Source organism: Pinus tabuliformis, chromosome 1_2 (genome assembly GCF_031772625.1).
Source record: "Pinus tabuliformis cultivar Carrire ecotype Pingquan chromosome 1_2, CPIR1, whole genome shotgun sequence".
NCBI classification, from domain to species: domain Eukaryota; kingdom Viridiplantae; phylum Streptophyta; class Pinopsida; order Pinales; family Pinaceae; genus Pinus; species Pinus tabuliformis.
The window spans coordinates 345,491,694-345,510,561 of NC_142298.1; the positions used below are offsets into that span (position 1 = coordinate 345,491,694).

The 18,868-nt window shown below is 37.9% G+C and overlaps 1 pseudogene; it reads right to left on the minus strand.

The window, feature by feature from the left end:
• Positions 1 to 12,990: 12,990 nt before the first annotated feature.
• The window catches only part of LOC149205787 (uncharacterized), a 70,528-nt pseudogene continuing 64,650 nt past the window's right edge, over positions 12,991 to 18,868 (minus strand).

Consider the following 18,868-nt stretch of genomic DNA (forward strand, 5'->3'; position numbering starts at 1 on the left):
ATTACATTTTGGGTAGAGGCATGTAACACAACAATATACTTGTACAACCAGAGTCCTCATCAAATTCTTGGTATTATTACGCCAGAGGATGCCTTCTCAGGGAGAAAGTTGAATGTGTCTCATTTCATAATTTTTGGAGCCTCTATTTACTTCCATATATCCAAATATTCAAGGAATAAGCTTGAGCTGACAAAAAAGTTGGGAGTTTTTATTAGTTACATCGAAACTCCATAGAAAGGTCGAATGTAATTACCTTCCCTCAGAATGACAGTTGTGTGAAGGGAAGTAAAGTTTGATGACGAGAAAGAAATGAGATGCTCTCTTGAGAGGGAGCCTTAAATCACACTAGAAGAGGAGATTTTAACTTCAAAGGAGGAGCCTCAAGAAGTTGTGGAGCAGCCACAAATGGAGGAGCAGAGAGGAGGCAGAGTTGAGACAACCACTAAAGCAGGGTTTGGAAAATCACCTAGCACTGTCCGATCCAGAGAATAGATTTGTGTCGATCATTTGGGGGGGCCTGACATCCCATGCACATTTCACGTGGTCCTGCTCAATGTGGCTAATGGCCATTGAATCACATACCTCAAATCCAAATAACCATTAAACTTTTGCATTGAGTTATGAGAGTTTGTATAGGCTCATCAATAAAAATCAATGGCATACTAACTTTAATATAAGTTTGAGCCTCCATAGTTTCCCTCATATTCATTAATTAAAAGGATCAATTCGAAATATGTCAAACACCATCATACACTTTGGACTTGCTGAGGTGGCCACATTTTAATATATTTCCATAATAGATGTTAAACGATATATTAACAATAAGACTGACAATAGGATTGAATCCAGAAATGAACAAAGTGATGAGCATAGGGTAGCATAATTAACATCTAAAGTATGCAAATAATGGAGGTATAGATGAAAATTTTATAATGTTCCAACGTAGGATATATATATATATATATATATATATATATATATATATATATATATATATATATATATATATATATATATATATATATATATATATATATATATATATATATATATATATATATATATATATATATATATATATATATATATATATAAGTCCAAAGAAAAAGAATTCAACTATGTTGTACATGTAGAGTAATGTTCTCTAAAGTAATTTAAGGCACTCCTTTCTTACCCACCTTATCCATGAGGTATGGTGCAAAAAATAACTTGTAATGTTCTAGATATATATGAAATGAAAATAATTGGTATCCTATAAAATCAAGGTAGTAGATAATGAGGCCTAAGTAGGAAAACAACAAAGATGATGACGACAAATGTTATTGTAAAATTCATAATAGAGAACACATAAAAAGAGTTAATATAAAAAATAAAATAAAAATGTAGGTGTACAGAGACTTGTGACAAAATTTATTGTAGCAACATTATCCTCCTTTGCACACAACCCTATAAATGATGATACCATATATCTATATCCTTGGACCGATTGTGAAATACTCTGATTATCCCAATAGATCATACTTGGATCCATATCCTGATCAAACAACCCCACAAGTATATTTATCATCCAGATCGCCTCACATGATACTTGACTTGTAACCATGTATTTAGCTTCTGCTGAGCTAAGCACCATAGACCTCTGCTTCATGCTATATCAGGAAATTGTTGCAGACCCAACACTAAAAATCGCACCTGATGTACTCTTTCAATCACATGGACTCCCTACCCAATATGTCACTTGTGAAGCCATGCAGCTTCACTCCCTCTGTCTATTTGTACCATAATCCATGCTAGGTAGTGCCTCTGGGGTATGGTAAAACATGAGTTGTTTCCTTCCAATACAATTTGGTTGGCTTAACCATATATTGGCTCAGCTGGTTTACTAGATAGTACATATATGGTCATGTGTTCACAAGATATAGCAATGAACCCACTAGCTTCTGGTAAATGGTAACATCAACCTCGCCACCCAAAATGGCAATATCCGTTCTCTAGTTGGTTGTTATAGGTGTCTCCATGTGATTACAACTCTCCATTTGAAATCTCTGGAGTATCTCGGTGGCATACTCACCTTAAGACACAAAAAATTCCCCATCACCTTTCCATACTTCCAACCTCAGGAAGCAGTGCATGAGATCCATGTGTCTCATCTCAAATTCCCTTGCAAGGTCCTCCTTGGAAGAGCTGATAAATTTCTCATCACTTGTCAAAATTAAATCATTGACATATAAAAAATTGATAAGCAATTTACCTTCTACCAAAATATGATAGAGGTTCACATCTGCTTCACTTTAGGTGAAGTCTAATCAAGTGAGATAACTATTTATCTGAGTGTACCAAGCTCTGGGTGCTTGTTTGAGACCATACAATGCTCGCTTGAGTATGCACACATGAGATTCCAGATCAAATGTCTCAAATTATTCTGGTTTCTCTCTAAACACTTCTTCCTAAATAAAATCATTGAGAAATGTTTCTTTTACATCTATATAGTGGATCTTCCACTCCATCTATGTCACAAGTGAAAGAATTGATTTAATGGATGAATACCTTCCTATGGGAGTAAATGTTTCCTTATAGACAATTCCCTCAACTTAAGATAATACTTTAGTCAAAAATTTGTTCTTATACTTCTCTATGCTTCCATCTATTGCATTCTTAACTTTGAAGATCCATTTTGAACCCACAACTGATTTTTCTGCCAATCCCAGGACCACTTCTCAAACAATCTTCTTTATGATGGATTCATATTCTTCCACCATTGCATCAAACCAATATGGTTCCCAAACTGCTTCCTCAAAAGGGGATGGCTAAGTCTCTACAAGTTTAGTCATTAGAGTTATGTAGCCAACTTACCTCTAAAGTGACCTCCTTTGCCTACACAAATTTGAAGGACCTCCCACATTCTCCCTCGCATCTTGCACTAGTCTTTCAGGACCAGGTATGGGCATTATGAGTTTGTTTTTATTCCATTGGGCTTAACTAATGCTCCAAATACATTTGTGTGCTTGATGAATAATGTGTTGCGTACATATTTGGATAAGTTTGTTATTGTGTTCATTGATGATATGATGGTATATTCTAAAAATGAGGAAGATAATGTTGAAAATTTAGCAACAATGTTGAGGTTGTTGAGAGAGAATTAGTTGTATGCTAAGCTCAGCAAGTGTAGTTTCTTTCAGACTAAGGTACACTACTTGGGGCATGTTGTCTCCAAGGAAGACATTGTAGTAGATCCAAAAATGATAAGAGCCCTCATGGAGTGGGTATCTCCTAATAATGTACATGAGGTGAGATCCTTCATGGGTTTGGAAGGCTACTACAGAAGGTTCATCAGGAACTTCTCACAGATTGCTTATCCTCTCACATCATTGCAGAGGAAAGGTAAGATGTTTGAATGGATAGAGGAGTGTGAGGCCAGTTTTGAGTAGCTCAAGCAGTTGTTGACACATGCACAAGTGTTTAAGGTTGCAGATCCAGGCAAAGAGGTTGTAGTATGCATAGATGCTTGCAAGAGAGGACTTGGTGGAGTCCTTATGCAGGATGGACAGGTGGTATGCTATGAGTTGTGAAATTTGATTGAGCACAAATAGAACTATCCCATACATGATCTTGAGTTGGCAGCGATTATATATGCATTGATGATGTGGAGACACTATCTTCTGTGCAAGATGTTTACACTGACGAGTGATCACAGTGGTTTGCAATATCTATTTTACCAACCGAATCTAAATGGTAGGCAGGCTAGGTGTTTGGCTACGATTAGTGAGTTTTATTTTGAGATCAAGTATATCAAAGGTAAAGAGAACACATGTAAATCACTTAGCAGCTATGAGCTCTTATGGGACAGATCTACAGGATAAGATCTTGTGGGCAGGTCAACAGGATGTCAGATATATGGATATTGTGCACAGGTTATAGCAGAGTACATGTACAGGTACAAGTTATGGTATAGGTACATGTAGTGGTACAGGCACATGTACATGTATAGGTAATGTTACATGTTCAGATATAGGATATATGTGCTGGACAACAGTGAGCTCAAGAAGATGGTCTTGAGGGAGTTTCATTGTGAAACTTTATTTAGGTCACCCAGGTTATTAGAAGACACTGATAACAGTGAATAGATTTTACCATTGGCCAAATTTGAAGAGGGACATAGCAGAGTTCATGGCTAGATGTTTTAATTGTTAGCGAGTGAAAATAGAATGTAAGAATTGAGGTGGACTACTATAGCCGATTGTAATCCCAGAGTGGAAATGGGAAGTCATTTCCATGGACTTCATTACAGGTTTTCCAAAGATAGAGAGACAACATGATTCCATCATGGTTATTGTGGACAGGTTAACGAAGGTTTCACATTTCATTCTGGTGAATTCTATATTTTCATCTAGCGATGTAGCACATGTATTCATCTGAGATGTGTTCAGACTACATGGTGTCCTGAAGAATATTGTGTCAGACAAGGATGCAAAGTTCACTTCCAAGTTTTGGAAGGAGTTGTTTTCAAGTTTGGGCATAGAGTTGGCCTTCAGTACATCTTATCATCTGCAGACAGATGGATAGACAAAGAGAGATAATAGGATATTGGAGGACATGTTGAGGATGTACATGATGCATCAGCAGTGAAAGTCGGAAGACTATCTTCCATTAGTAGAGTTCACATGCAACAATGGTTATCAGGAGTCATTGAGGATGAGTCCTTTTGAGGCATTGTATGGACAGAGTTGTAACACTCCCATCAATTGGAGTGATCTAGTTAACAGGGTGTTGATTGGATCAGATATGTTGGCATACATGGAATAGGAAATGTAGGTGATCAAGAAGAATCTAAAGGTAGCACAATATAGGAAGAAAAGCTAAGCAGACAGAAACAAGTTTTTCAAAATGTTGCAGGTTGGGGAACATGTGTACTTGCACATCAAACCAAAGAATACCTCCATGTGGATTGGAACATGTGCCAAGTTGGGACCATGGTTTTTTGGACCCTTCAATATCATTGAGAGGATTGGGCCATTAGCCTATCAACTTCCACTGCCTATGACAGTGAAATTCCATGATGTTTTCCATGTGTCATTTCTTAAGATGTTAAAGATGATGATCATGTGATTGACTAGTCTATATTGTAGGCAGAACCAGATGGAGAATTCCAGTCGAAAACTCAATGTATATTTCAGAAAAAGGTGCTCATGCTACGGAACCGAGAAACATAGGAAGTTAAGGTGCAGTGGAAGCACTTGGGGTCCGATCAAGCTACATGGGAGATGGTAGATCAGATGCGGGCTATGTGTCCTTCCTTGTTTACTGGTTGAGGCAAAGCATTTTTGGCTTGGTGTTTTGATTTATTTTGGTATATGCTTTGGTATATGTTTTGGATATATGTTTGGGGATGCTGGTTTATGTACGTATGTATATGGATATAAATATGGCCACGAGCTATGTTATAAAGCTCCAATAAGTAGTATGGGTGTCATATCATGATGATGTTATGTTGTTATGCTTCATGTTCGTTTGTCTCTCAGCAAGTTGATAATTGTAAATACTGCATCGAGCTATGTTATAAAGCTCCATCAATAATATATTTTTCTTACAACAGTTTTGTGGCTATAGGTGTTGTTGAACATTGAGGACATTGTTCCCCCAAGGGGGAGTGTTTTGTAACAGTCCTGGTCAAAATTCCATGTATTAAAAGTAAATAAAGGAAAAATAATAACCATGGATGATGGGACACTTATTTCGAGCTAAATGTTGGGAAAAATCCTAGTGATGGGGATCACTTCTGATTGTTTATGGAAAAGGAAATGGCTAAGGCTTTGGAAAGGCAAAATGTCATTTTTGGCACATTTATTTATGAACATAATGGAAATTAGGAGAAAAGGAAGATGAAAGGTCACAGGTTGCATGTGAGGAGGAAATTGAAGGAAAATAATGGAAAATGAATAAAATAAAGGCCTCATTCATAAGAAGGCTTCTAAGGATCAGATGCAAACCTTTCCCCAATTCAGTTTTGGAGATCTCTCATTATTCCCTCTCTCTCATACACTTGGAGACTTATAGATTTCTTGGAGCACTCTTGGTGGGTGTGGCATACTTGGATTCTTGGAGCAAGAAGGCAAAAGAAGAGCAGGAAAGTGCAAGAGGGCATTGGGATCAGTAGCTACATCATATTTTGTTGCAGGTACTGAGTTGCATGTATGTTTTCTTCACTATTTTTGGCATGCATGGAATATGCATGCAGATTCTTAGTCATGATTTGTCATTAACATGGAGGATCACCTAGATTGATAGTAGATTTCCTAGCCTTTCCATTTCCTGGATAGCCATGGTGATTCTGGGTTTACTTTCATTATTTGTTTTTGGTTGGTTCTCATGTTTCCTTAGCTTGGATTGAGTTATTACTTCCTGGAATCCCTGGGTGGACAAATGCTCTCGAGGCCCTGTAACAGCTTGGGTTGAGTTACTACTCTTGGAATTCTTGTTTGGACAAACACCCTGGAAGCCATTGGTGGGTTGAGTTACTAGTCCTCAAAGAATTGGTTGGACAAATGCCCTGGAAGCCCGATGGAAGCTGTGGGTTGAGTTACTCATCATGGAAGCCTTGATTGGAACAAATGCTCTAGAAGCCTTGGAATCCTTGGATGGAGACCAATCTGATGATGGTTTTGTGATGTTCGACCGTGAGGTGGAATAACTATTTTATGGGTTGAGGTGGTTGGCCTCTGGAAGCCCTAGATGATTTTTGATTAATGTGTTCTATGAGATTCCACATTCATTCTTGGAATATGACACGGGGGTGAATGGATGAAGAGAGATTTGGCTTACCCATTCTATGGTCGGGTGGAACATGGAAGTCCTATCCCGTGTTTGGATTTTTTATCATTAATGAAAACTTATTTCTCCTTCTATTTCTATTAGAATTTTGATGGATTATATGTGGTCTATATTTTTCTACTTTCATGAGTATTTATGCTGATATTATGTTGGTTATGTATGTGTTTTAGGATAGCAACCATGCATGGCTTTCACCGGGTTTTTACTTGTAATTGAATAATCAATGTATATGGCAGTTGATGTATTATGGCGCCAATGGTTCCTAGCGATTATAAGCTAAGTATGAGACCCCAATTCTCAAAATTGTTATTTAGACCTGTAGATTACATATTTGTGATATGTTTGACGAAATGTCTGTCATGGCTATTAGGGGTCCAATCAAGGTATTAAACAAGTATTTTATTTAATATTTTCATTTCCATGTTATTTTATTTTTTTGAACAGACAGTTAAATTCTGGGTAGTGACTTGGGCTATGGGCCTGAAAATGTGGCTCAAATCCTAGGGTCGTTGGAATAGCACTGAAAAATCTAGTCTTTGGTCGCTGGCAGGCAAGCCTGTGAGAGCAACTTTGGATTTCTAGACGTTGTCATGCCTATAACATGAGCATGAATGAGGCTTAAGTTTTCCAAAAGTTCAGTGGGACCCAAGGGAAAGTTATCTAAAGTATTTGATTGGTTCCTGAGGGTCCTGTAGCAGATGTTGAATGTCTGTATGGTATGTTTTTATTGGTTCCAATTCCTTAACGTGACTTAGGAGGTCAAATCATATCATAGTGTCCTCTCGTCGCATGTTTACCCTGGCTGGCCAGTTGCTTAGGTAGATGTGGGATGAGGGTGTTATAGCAGCGACACCTACTAATCCCTTAGAATGAGTTGTTATGCCTCACCATCAATCCCAAAAAACCATCTTATTAACTGATGAGGTCCCTCATTTATTGTTGCTGCTAATTTGGCTCACACTATCTCTATCCTCTACACCCCAAAAGCTTTACACTATACTTACTTTGAGTAGCCTCTCTCTAACTCTAATTCCCCTAACATGCACCCATTTCCTGAATTTTATCTTGCTTGGTTTCGACCCTAATTCAATTCCATGCAAAGGGAATGAATGCACCCTAGGCATAATTTTGGTGAATGAGGTTCCACAAGTAGACCTAGAGTTTAGACTGAAGCCTAGTCTGTAGTCAAAATATATCCTTAATTAACCACTCCTGATGTCCAACAAGAAATTTTTCATCTTGAATCTTGGTCTGCAAATTAGTGGAATGGCCACTGCAAATCAAAAATTCAGTCAGAAGTCTCCAACTAGGTCCCAGATCTTAGCCATACTAGAGGTCATAGGAATTAGAATTTTCACTCCATCACCCCAAATTGGAAATTGAAAACTCTACAGGGCTACATCGTAAAAGAGAAATAGGAGGATCATAACGAAGTCATAACATGCCTCAATGACATCTCGAAGATTCAAAAACACTAGTGATATTGTCTAGTCACCTTGGATGGTCGATTGTCCCACATTGAGAGGCATCCTCAGTGTGGGAGACACTCTTCAGTAGGTCCAAGCATTCACAATTCCACTTTGGCTACTTTCTCTAAAGCATAACGTATGCCTAGGGCTCTTGTTATTTCATGTTTATCTTTAGTGAACTATTTTGTCTTCTCATATGTTTCAAAGCTATGTTTTGCTATCACCACATAGAAAATTGTATGTAAGATTCTTGACAAATGTGTTAGGCATCTATATTGGTGTAGCAATATATAAGGACATGTTTATTTTGGTTAATTTTGATAGACAAAAGAACATTATATTACCTTTATTGTCGATGGTCTAGATTCCCTAGTGGAAAACTAGGATACTAATACTTTATCTAATATATTTTGTATACTTGAATTATAATCTAACGAAAGAAAGCTAATTAACAAAAAGGTAATAAAAGGTATTTGAAATTAATGAAATTATTAATGTTAAATGCTAATATTATATAATCCTTTTATGTTTAAATTTTAAAATTACTAAATGCATTTTTAATTAAAATAATTACATTCCCTTGATCAGGGTGGAGGAACATGGATATAAGGGGGATCCCCCAATGGGGATGGTAGAGTGTTAGCATAAGGTAGATAGCATAGGGGAGGCATAGGGGAATTATTCCCTCTGGCACATTAAGTGAAGCCATCAGTGGCAAGTTGGTGGCATGAAACTTATCATACACTGAACTTTCGAGATGATGTATGAGAACGTTATTGGTAGTGTAATACCCTTATGTTTCTTTAATGATTTTTTTTTTCAAGCTAAATTATATTAGACTGGATGGCGGAAAAGCGATCACTAGTTTAAGTGAAAGTAACACAGTAAAGTTCTTATGTAATATGTATTTTTTATTAATAAATAAAAGGATTGGAACCACCTGGGAATGAGACACTTGAGTAAGTGATTCTTGCCAAATAAAAATAAAAATAAAAACAAAAATCTCATTAATGGATGAGATCGAGATAAAACTTCCATAATAAGAAATCCTAAATAAGATTTAATGGGATAGGAGAAAAAGATCCATTAAATATGTTAGGTCCCTAGTGGAAGCTAGTTTAATATTATGGCCTATCTCAGGGTGGCTTTGTTTTGCTTCCACTACGACACAATCTCTAATCCAAAAATGACCTAAATATCTCAGGAGTCATTTTTTAATATAATCCTACTGAACCATTATGTTATTATTCTATACTATTTTTTTTGTATTTTGTCAGTATGTTTCGACTCTGTGGATTTTATTTCTACTGTTTAATTATCCACAAGTGAAGAAAATGAAAGTAGTATCCTATATGGTTTCTTTTTCTTTCCGAAAGTCGTTGTTGTCTTAATACAAAAGGATGGAGTTAGACTATTCTCAGCTTTGATATCTTGGCTAAAATGTTATTTTAAGTTCTTCATGAATTGAGTGTGTAACAGGCTGGCGTGTCCACCCACTATACTATTTTTTCCTATGTTTTGTACCACTATAACTTGGGTTCCTATCAATTGGACCCAACCAAAAAAATAAAATTGATTGTTTCCTAAAGGCATGAAACCTAGGAAAATACATCTTGGTTCATATGCTTATTTTATTGTAGTTTCAGGCTGATCTACTCACTCAATTCTCCCCTCGCATTAGATTTTTCATTTTTTCCTTTTTCTATATTTCATAATACATCTAACTATTGTATCTTCTATATGTATAGAAAAACATTATACACAGTGTTCCCAAAATAGTACCTTGCTTAGTAAGATATACATGAAAATTAACAATCTATAGATGATTCAATCCTCTGTAACACACATAATTATAGGCATGAACATATATCTAAACTTCATCTCATTTCTTTCTTTTTGCTCAAATTCTTTTACCTATTTATTGACGGTGTTGGACTCGCCAACATTAAGGGGATATCCCCGATATGAAGTCCCAACTAGACCTCACACCCTTTGGAGTAGGAGTCCCAGCAGTGAGTGGTAGTGTAATTCCTTGACCACAGTAGCACACAAAGGTAAGTATGATAACTTTGGGTGAGAGAAAGTGTATGACCCTACGAAGAGTCAAGTGTGATGCATGAAGGTTTTAACATGCGGATGGGAAAAGGAAGTGCGCCCCTTAGAAGACTATAATAGTATACAGCTTGAAAGGAACACACAAGCTGAATGACATCACAAGCTAAAATTCATAATAGTCCACAAGTTAAAGTGATGAGTTAAACCAACAACATGCATTCAACAAGATTCGTACATATGCATACAAAGTAGTTCATAAGAAAATGCATAAGTTAAACAACATACATTTCCAATGCAACCAGAATAGACCAACTATATTAACAACATATGCATGAAAGCATGTTGGCTCTGATATTATTATTATAAGTGAAAGTTCCATCCATACTTACACCATTGACGACCACTAACCCCAATAGTGGAACATTACAGTCAAGAACACTTTCTCCTACAAAGAAGTATACTTGCTCTATGCTATGGAGAATCCAAGGCTCTTCAAAATACTCCCAAGCCTTTTCTAAGCCTAAGCCAAGACAAAAGCTTGGCTCCCAAAAGCCAGTTCTATGAGTTATGAGGTTCTATATATAACAAAGGTTGGGGTGACCCTTGACATTCCCCTTCGTGACTCTTTGACTTCCCTCATGACTCTTCAACTTCTTTACAAGTAACCCATTACATAACATGATGACTTTTCACATTCCACTAATGACGCTTGTAATTTCACTTACAACATATTTACAAATAATACTACATTTTCCACATGTACCCATGTAGGACAAAATAGGCTAGAGACAGCCAAACAAGAAAAAACACTATGATTCTAAATTTTGGGGAAAGACTAACTCGACAACCTCCACTTGGTGCTTCTCGATTACATATTTATGCCAAGCTTGGTACTGTATGATGGTCTCCCCAAAATGGTTTATGGTGTCTTTCTGATAGCAGACTCTTTCCTCCATGCCATCTAGGTATATGGTCTTGGAACCTGTATCCAACTTGTTCTTAAGCATGTGAATCATAGACTTGACCATGACAGGACCACCTATGTACTTCTGTATGTTGTGTGTGCTCAGGTCCAAGTATTCTCTAATGGCCTCTCGTCTTAGCTACTCCAAGTATTCATCAATCTCCAGCCTGACTTGGTTCTTTAGTTTAGCATCGGTGAGGGAACTAATTGATGGGATCTTGTCTATCCTCACCATGACATACAAAATATTGTATAACCATCCATATGATGCCTCTATGTTGCCGATGAATGGGGTGAATTGGTTGTAGTTTTTGATCAACATTTGAACCTTCACTTTCTCTAGCTCTGCATATAGCTTCATCTTCTTCTCCGAGTCAACTGGGGCCCCTTTGTACCCCATTGTCCACTCTTGTACATGGGTGATGGAAACATGTATGTTCTTGAGAGTTTGAACAAAATCTTTGCTCCATTGTTGTAATCCATGCACACGGAAAACTGATTTATGCACGGTGACAAATCCATTATAAAGCTTCCACATGGTACCACCAAGTGTTGATACTTCAGCAAGTATTGTTGTCTTCATCTCCCCTAATGTGGAAACTGCATTCTATGGAAGATGCTTGGAGTTGTTTTGCCTCTTGCTTGGAAGCCTACAAGTTCTTTGGCAGTTGCTCATTTTCGGTCATCAGGTACTTAACATTTGAGCTTTTTGCTCTTGCATAGGCCAAGCTGGCTTCGGTAAGGGCGATTGGATGCTTCCTGGTGTCTGACACTATCACCCTTTCCTTGATGAATGCAAGTGATGTCTGGTCATCAAGAAAGTTATTCCTCCATGCCTATACAATCCTCTTATGCCACTCGTCAAATAATAAATGTACAAATCCATGACTGGATCATCATCAAGGAGAACAACATCTCCTTGCTCGTTCAGGACTGGTTCTGATACTGGAGGTGGTGGAGACTGAGAGATGACCTATGGTGCTCTCAGCATAAGGTCTGTGTATTCATTTTGTGGCTCCTGTTCCAAAGCCATGACTATCACCTCGATCAATTGCTCAATCTGTTGACCAAGCTCCCGATCCTACACCTGTTCACCCACTCCCTCAACTATTGGTTATTCTAACTCATCAACCTATATTGGCATTTTTTTATCTATTATCATGCCTTGCATTTTTTCTTATTTCTGTTTATGCTTATCTTCTCTTTCTCTCTTCCTTAGCTCCTGTTCTTCCTTCAACTTCTTCTCTGTCTCCTGTAGCTTCAATTATGCTTCCTAAAGCCTCTAATTTTCTTTCTTCCTTCATTCTGCTCTCTTCATCTACTTCTCCCTCTTTTCTTCCACTACCAAAGTTTCCTTCTCCAAGATAGGATCTGCCTTCATTTTGTAGCTTTTCTCTACCTCTGGGTTCTCAGCAATCGTCCTCTTTCCCTTGTCGTGTATTGGATTGTTTCCTTATATTATTTTTTCTACTTCCGGAGTTGTTGTTGTCTATAGAGTATCCTTCCAAGTTTTTGCTATACTCACTGGCTAATTGAGTTTGGAGGCATTATAGTAGTACCTCCAAGGTTCCTCCTCTAGCCAATGAAATGTCACGTCGATCCATGGAAAGTACACTCTCCCATAGTGGCCTTTACAAATACTTTGGGGATCATACAGATTAAAGTATTTGGTACCTAACTTATCTCGGCATCTGCATCTTTCATGCTCTTAATCTCGTATAGTCCAATTCGCAAAGGAAGAGCGGGCCATGGCACTTTCTTCTTCCTATGCAGTCCTGTTGAAAACCCTGTAGCAAGGTGGTATGCTACTTCTTGCATGATCATCTTGGCGGTTGCATGCCTTGGTACAACATGTAGAGTCTTCTCTTTGTCAAACACTTTGATGACAGTGCCGCCTGGTGAGGCATACCAATAGGAAATGTTTACTATTTTCTCTGTTGCTTCTTGGGACACGTAAGGTGGATCACGCTCAAAGATAATATTATACAATGAGATGATAAAATGGTCAGTTAGCCTTTCTATCGCTCCTCTATAGCTGCAATCAGAAAACAACTTGCAATAGATGTTGATGAAAGTCTCTTTTGGTGTCCATGTCTAGTTCATGCTAGGGAATTGTTCTTGGGCATAGATTGAATCCAGTAAGTATGTGGACATATAAAACATTGCTTTGTCATTCTTGGGAGGATTCTAAGCCTTAGCCACATGGAGCTTCAACGAATGACCCAATATATCCGACCAATTGAATGGCCTCCCATCATTCACCAAATGGTCCCATAAGACCACCCACCCATCAGGAAAGGTTTCTAGGCCATATATTCTGCAATCAAAGATGATCAAGAACTGGTAGGCCTTCTTGAGGGACTTCGCCTTGTAAACATGAGTAAGTGTTTGTTTAAACTTCGACAGCTCTTTCACCTAGTGCTTGACAATGTCTCTCATGTTCACAGAGCTATGGGTGGCATAGAAGAGAGAGTCCATGAGCTTCACTAGCTGGAGTAAGTGGTACATCTGCTAAAACTTCTCTGCCCTAAAGGTGGAAATATCTCTCCTACTAGCACTGCTCAATGTCATAGTCTATTCATCTGTGTGTGAGATAATCCATCTGACGATGTTCACACATGGGAAGGCGGGGTACCTGCATGCAACCTTATATAACCCTGACCATTGGATGCTAAGATAAACCTATTGGTCTTCCAAGTCTGCCTCGAAGTCCTATGAAAAAGTATCTTTGATATGCTTCCAATTCAATGTTGTACCATTCTCAATGAACAACTGAGTATCTTCATTTACTGGAAAATCCATTGATATATGCTCAACTACTTCCCTAGTACTACTCTCGACAGTTTCCATTGATGCAACTCTCTTAGATGCCATGTCAACTGTAACTTCTAGAGAGATTCTCAACAACTATTGTACATGTGGGACATAGAGGGCACTCATGGAATTGAGAAAATGTCAGTTAAAAATCAAAACAACTTCAAGACAAGATCAAGCAGCAAGCGGGGCTCATGATGGGAATGATTGTGCAATTTTAGCTGACAGAGGTCACTAGATGATTGTGGGAACTGTGCATTGTGTATTCCCAGTAGTTAGTTTAGAATCTCAATGACTGTAATTGCACAATGCCAGTTCAGTCTGGGCCAAGTTCGGGAGAGACAGTGTATTGCATAGTCTTCATGGCTAGGCTAGAAGGTTGGCTCCTGGAAATGCACAGTGCGCAGTTGGAGCTAGCCTAGACCAAGATTTGTGCAATTTCAGAAGTCAATGCATAGGCATTAAGCTCCCATATTACATAGTGCAAGTAGTGAAGTGTGGGATCTGGTCAAGGAGACCCAGATCTTCCTAAGGGGAAAGTAAAAATCAAGTAGATCTAAAGGATGACGTCAAGTTGAGTACATATATGACTAATTTTTGATGCATGCATGTGAAACAAGTGAAGAAATCAATCAATTAAACTGAAGGAAAATGAAGCATGTGAAGAGAGTCGCCGAAATGACGATCGTTGGTGCAAAAACAGGGTAACGCATGCAACACTTGGGAAAGGAAATCTAAAACTTGAAAAAACACTTCTACAAGATAAACTAAGTTTAAAATCTAGGAGTCATTCAAATAAATAAGTGAAACAACACTCTCACAAGCTAAACAACAAAAAGTGACAAAAAAAGTGGCAAACAACGAGAAGAGAAAAACTCACTCAGAAAAGCGACGACGATTGCACTGAAGGCTCCTTGATATCCTCGGGAATGTTATATCTCCAAGATCGAGTGTGAAAATTAGCTCGAGTAGCATCGATTAAATATATTTCGTCAAGTTAAGGTTTATGACATGCATGCCTAAAAGCAATGAAAAAGTGACACTTGGCGGCAGTTTCTAAAAATAACGCAAGTACCTCCTTTGGGTTACTAAAAATAGACACCTACTTTTTAGGGATGATTTTTTTTCTTTGCTTTTATTTCTTTTTTTTTTTATGAAAAGTGCCATGCCTTGCCCGGAAAGATTGTGTACTTTTGGGAAGCACTGGGAAACTTTCTAGTTCATGCACTGCGCAGTTTCTAAGCACAGTGGGGTATGTGCAATTTCTGGGCTCTATGGCTCTGGGATGCCTCTCATGTCTACGAAATTTCCCATCTCAAGAATAGTTTCCATTCAGTAATGTGCATTTCCTAAGCTCAACGCTAACTAGCAGTCAAGACTACGCAATTCCTAAGAACAAGGCTAGTTGCCCTCAAGTATTGCGCAGTTCTCTTAGGCAAGTCTGGAACTGTGAAGGGACCAAGTCAAGAGATGGGCTTGAGGGTTAGAAAATGAACTAAGTGAGAAAACACAAGCCAATATGAAAATAATAAGGCTCATTCGAAGCACAAGTACCTGGATCAATGCAAGATGAGTTGCTATGGTTCAGAAGGAAGGCTCCAAAATCGAAGCATAGGAAACATTTTAGAGGGTGGTTGTAGCCACTACAATGTTGGCAACACACTGGTATAACTCCAGCTCTCTGTATGGAACTTGTGTCATGCAAAGAAGCCTAATACTTCTGGAAGTATTGTTCAGTTCTTCGATTATCATAGATTCTTCACTTATCTTAAGTTAAAGATGTAGTCTCTACGATCCTCTTTATTGGTAGCACACATACCAAGCCAAGTCAAACTGATTTTTTTTTATAGGGTATCAGGGGTATATAGATGCACAAGAAAAATAGACTGTCATAGTTTTAGTTTCATTTGTAGTGTTGCTCCACTACCAGTAGGCCTGGATAATAACCCGACGAAGTCACTTCAGGAACACAAGCATTGCTCCGCTACCAGTGAGCCTTAATAGTATGCCAGCAAATTTACTTGCTTCACCTCTCTTTGTAGGAAGTCTTTCTCTTCTTTTGCCCTTTATTTTATTTTTTAATTCTTTTAATTTTTCAAAGAACTATGCATAGGAACTTATTTATTTCATGAGGAAGAAGAGGGATCTTGACATATTGAGAATAGAAGAGGTTGTCCCTTTAGACAAGGATATTTATATATACCTCTAACATACTTGTTAAAGTTTTCCCCCTCTCCTCACTCTACTTGATTGAGTTGACAAGGGTTAATTGAAAATAGAAAACTAATTAGAGTAGGTGATACTAGTTAAAAGTGCAAGCATCGCCATTTCACCATGACTCTCTCTAAAAGGAACGTATTTTCCATCAGGGTATCATCGACTAGAATAAATGCAAGTCTCACATAAAGAGAGGGAATAAATAGATAACCAAGTGTTGATAGTTGTACAAGTTCCTCTTGGATTTCACCATGCTTGTCTAAGAATCCAAACAAGGTTTCATGCAGAAACTAACCTACAGGTGAAAAAGCAAACAAACAAAGGATTGAAGCAAGATAAGGCAAGGCAAAGTCATCAAATTAAAACAAAAACAAGAAAGCAAAAAATAATCCTACTCCTAACCTAAGAAGAACATAGTCCAACTCACGTGAAGTGATACCTCTAATGTAGTCATTAGCGCATTGGTTGGCCCATGAAGGCGATAGTATGATCGACAAGAAAGATATTCAAGCAAACTAACAGACAAGAATGATAAAACAATGCAAACCAATACATTCAAAGCTTGAATGCATCCATAGAAAAGAAAAAATGGAAAGCACATGAAAGGCACTATGTGGATGTATCATGATGTCCTATCACATTACGCCTGGAAGACAAGCATGTACACACTTTCGAAATTGAAAAATGAAAAAATATAAAGAAATAAGAAAACTTATGTTTTTCAACAGTTATTTCTACGTATGATTCCTCCAATTCTTGAGCAACATGATCATGTGTTTCCGGTGGAGGATGTGAAAATGGTAAGAGATATTGATTTTCAATGTGAACAATAGAGTAATGAGGAGCCTGAAAGGGTTTAGAAGATTTCTGATCAAAAGTCGAACTGACCTCAAGGCTACGAGAACCTAACATAACCATCATCTTGGGCTAAAATGCCTTGATATCTTGAGGAGTTTCCAATTCATAAGAATATAAGCATCAAATATCGGTGGCTTAGAAATATGAACAGTGGACAAATCAAAATTGTGATCGAATAAATGAATCAAAAGATCACAACAGCCACGATCAGAAAGTTCAGGATCATGGATAGCGACATGCTCATGATCTGGTGAATCATATAGAGGTGATGAGGAAAAACAAGAAATTTCACCCTCTATGTTTCTGGAAAGGTAAGATGAGAGATGGGGAGGATCAGGGAAGATAAATTTGTCCTCTCTGCAATCAAATGACAAACTGGCATTCCACTTGTTCTGTAAAAGATCGGAAATAGAAAAATATGGAAATGAATTTTCACAAGATGGAACAGAAATGCAGAATCATGGAAGATGTCAGGATAAAGAAAGCAAGGTGTGGATAGAACGAGGTCATCCTTCACTACATGTTCCTGTTCAAATTCCCACAGATACTCATCAAAAATCATATGGCAGGTTGACTATTCAACACCAACTCCATCCAGAAATTCATCCTCATGAATATCACATGTGAGATTCAATAAGAATTAATACAAAATACCAAAATCTAGAGGATCAAAGGGACCAAAGGACAGAGGATGAGGAGATAAGACCACATGACAACCGTTGGAGTTACATTCCAAATATGCTCAGAAATCTTGAGCGGGTGGGCTAGGAGGAGATGGTGATATAGATTCCCAACTCCTCCCACCTCAACTTGCGGAGCTAGAGTTGTTTTATGGGAAGGGGATGGAGGGTCATCTAGGACGAAAACCTTGTTCATCAACATTTAGAAGCTATAACACCGAGGTATGTTGGGAGATATTCTCAGAAACGTGAACAAGATATTGAAATATTTCATCAATAAAATCCCAGTCAACTTCATCTTCATGAAATTCAAAACAATAGTGAAGAAAATGATCGTGAAAGTCTTTGAGAGATTTGTCAGGTGATTTTTGCAATTTTAAGTTTTTTCTATTAAGAGACTTACAGTCATAATTCTCTAAACCAGTGATCAAAAGAGTATATAGAGGTTGCAGAAAATGTGCGACACCATTGCTTTGTGTGCCCTTCAAAAATGAAAGCAAACAACCCATAGGAAATATCATCAGACAGAACATCATGCCTGTCACAGAAACCAGCAAAAGCAAATGTGTGCTTGAACAAGGTTGTTCCACCCTCACCATTAAACTTATATCTAGACAAGTCATCTAAAATTCTCAACGGCACTTCAAAATCAGCAAAGTTAGAAAAACATGCCAAGGTTTTTATTTGGACAGAAGTCATGAAATATGTGCACAAATTCAAAATAGACTTCAAGGGCTTAACTTGTCATCTAGCCCTCCTTTTAGCACCATAAATTTTGACAGTTCTGGACCCACCAACACTCATGGGATCTCCTCGATATAAAGTCCCAACTAGACCTCACACCATTTGGGGTAGGAGTCCCAATAGTGGGTGGTAGTGTAATTCCTTGACCGGAGTAGCACCCAGAGGTAAGTATGATAAATTTGGGTGAGAGAAAGTGTGTGACCCTTCAAAGAGTCAAGTGTGATGCATGAAGGTTCTAA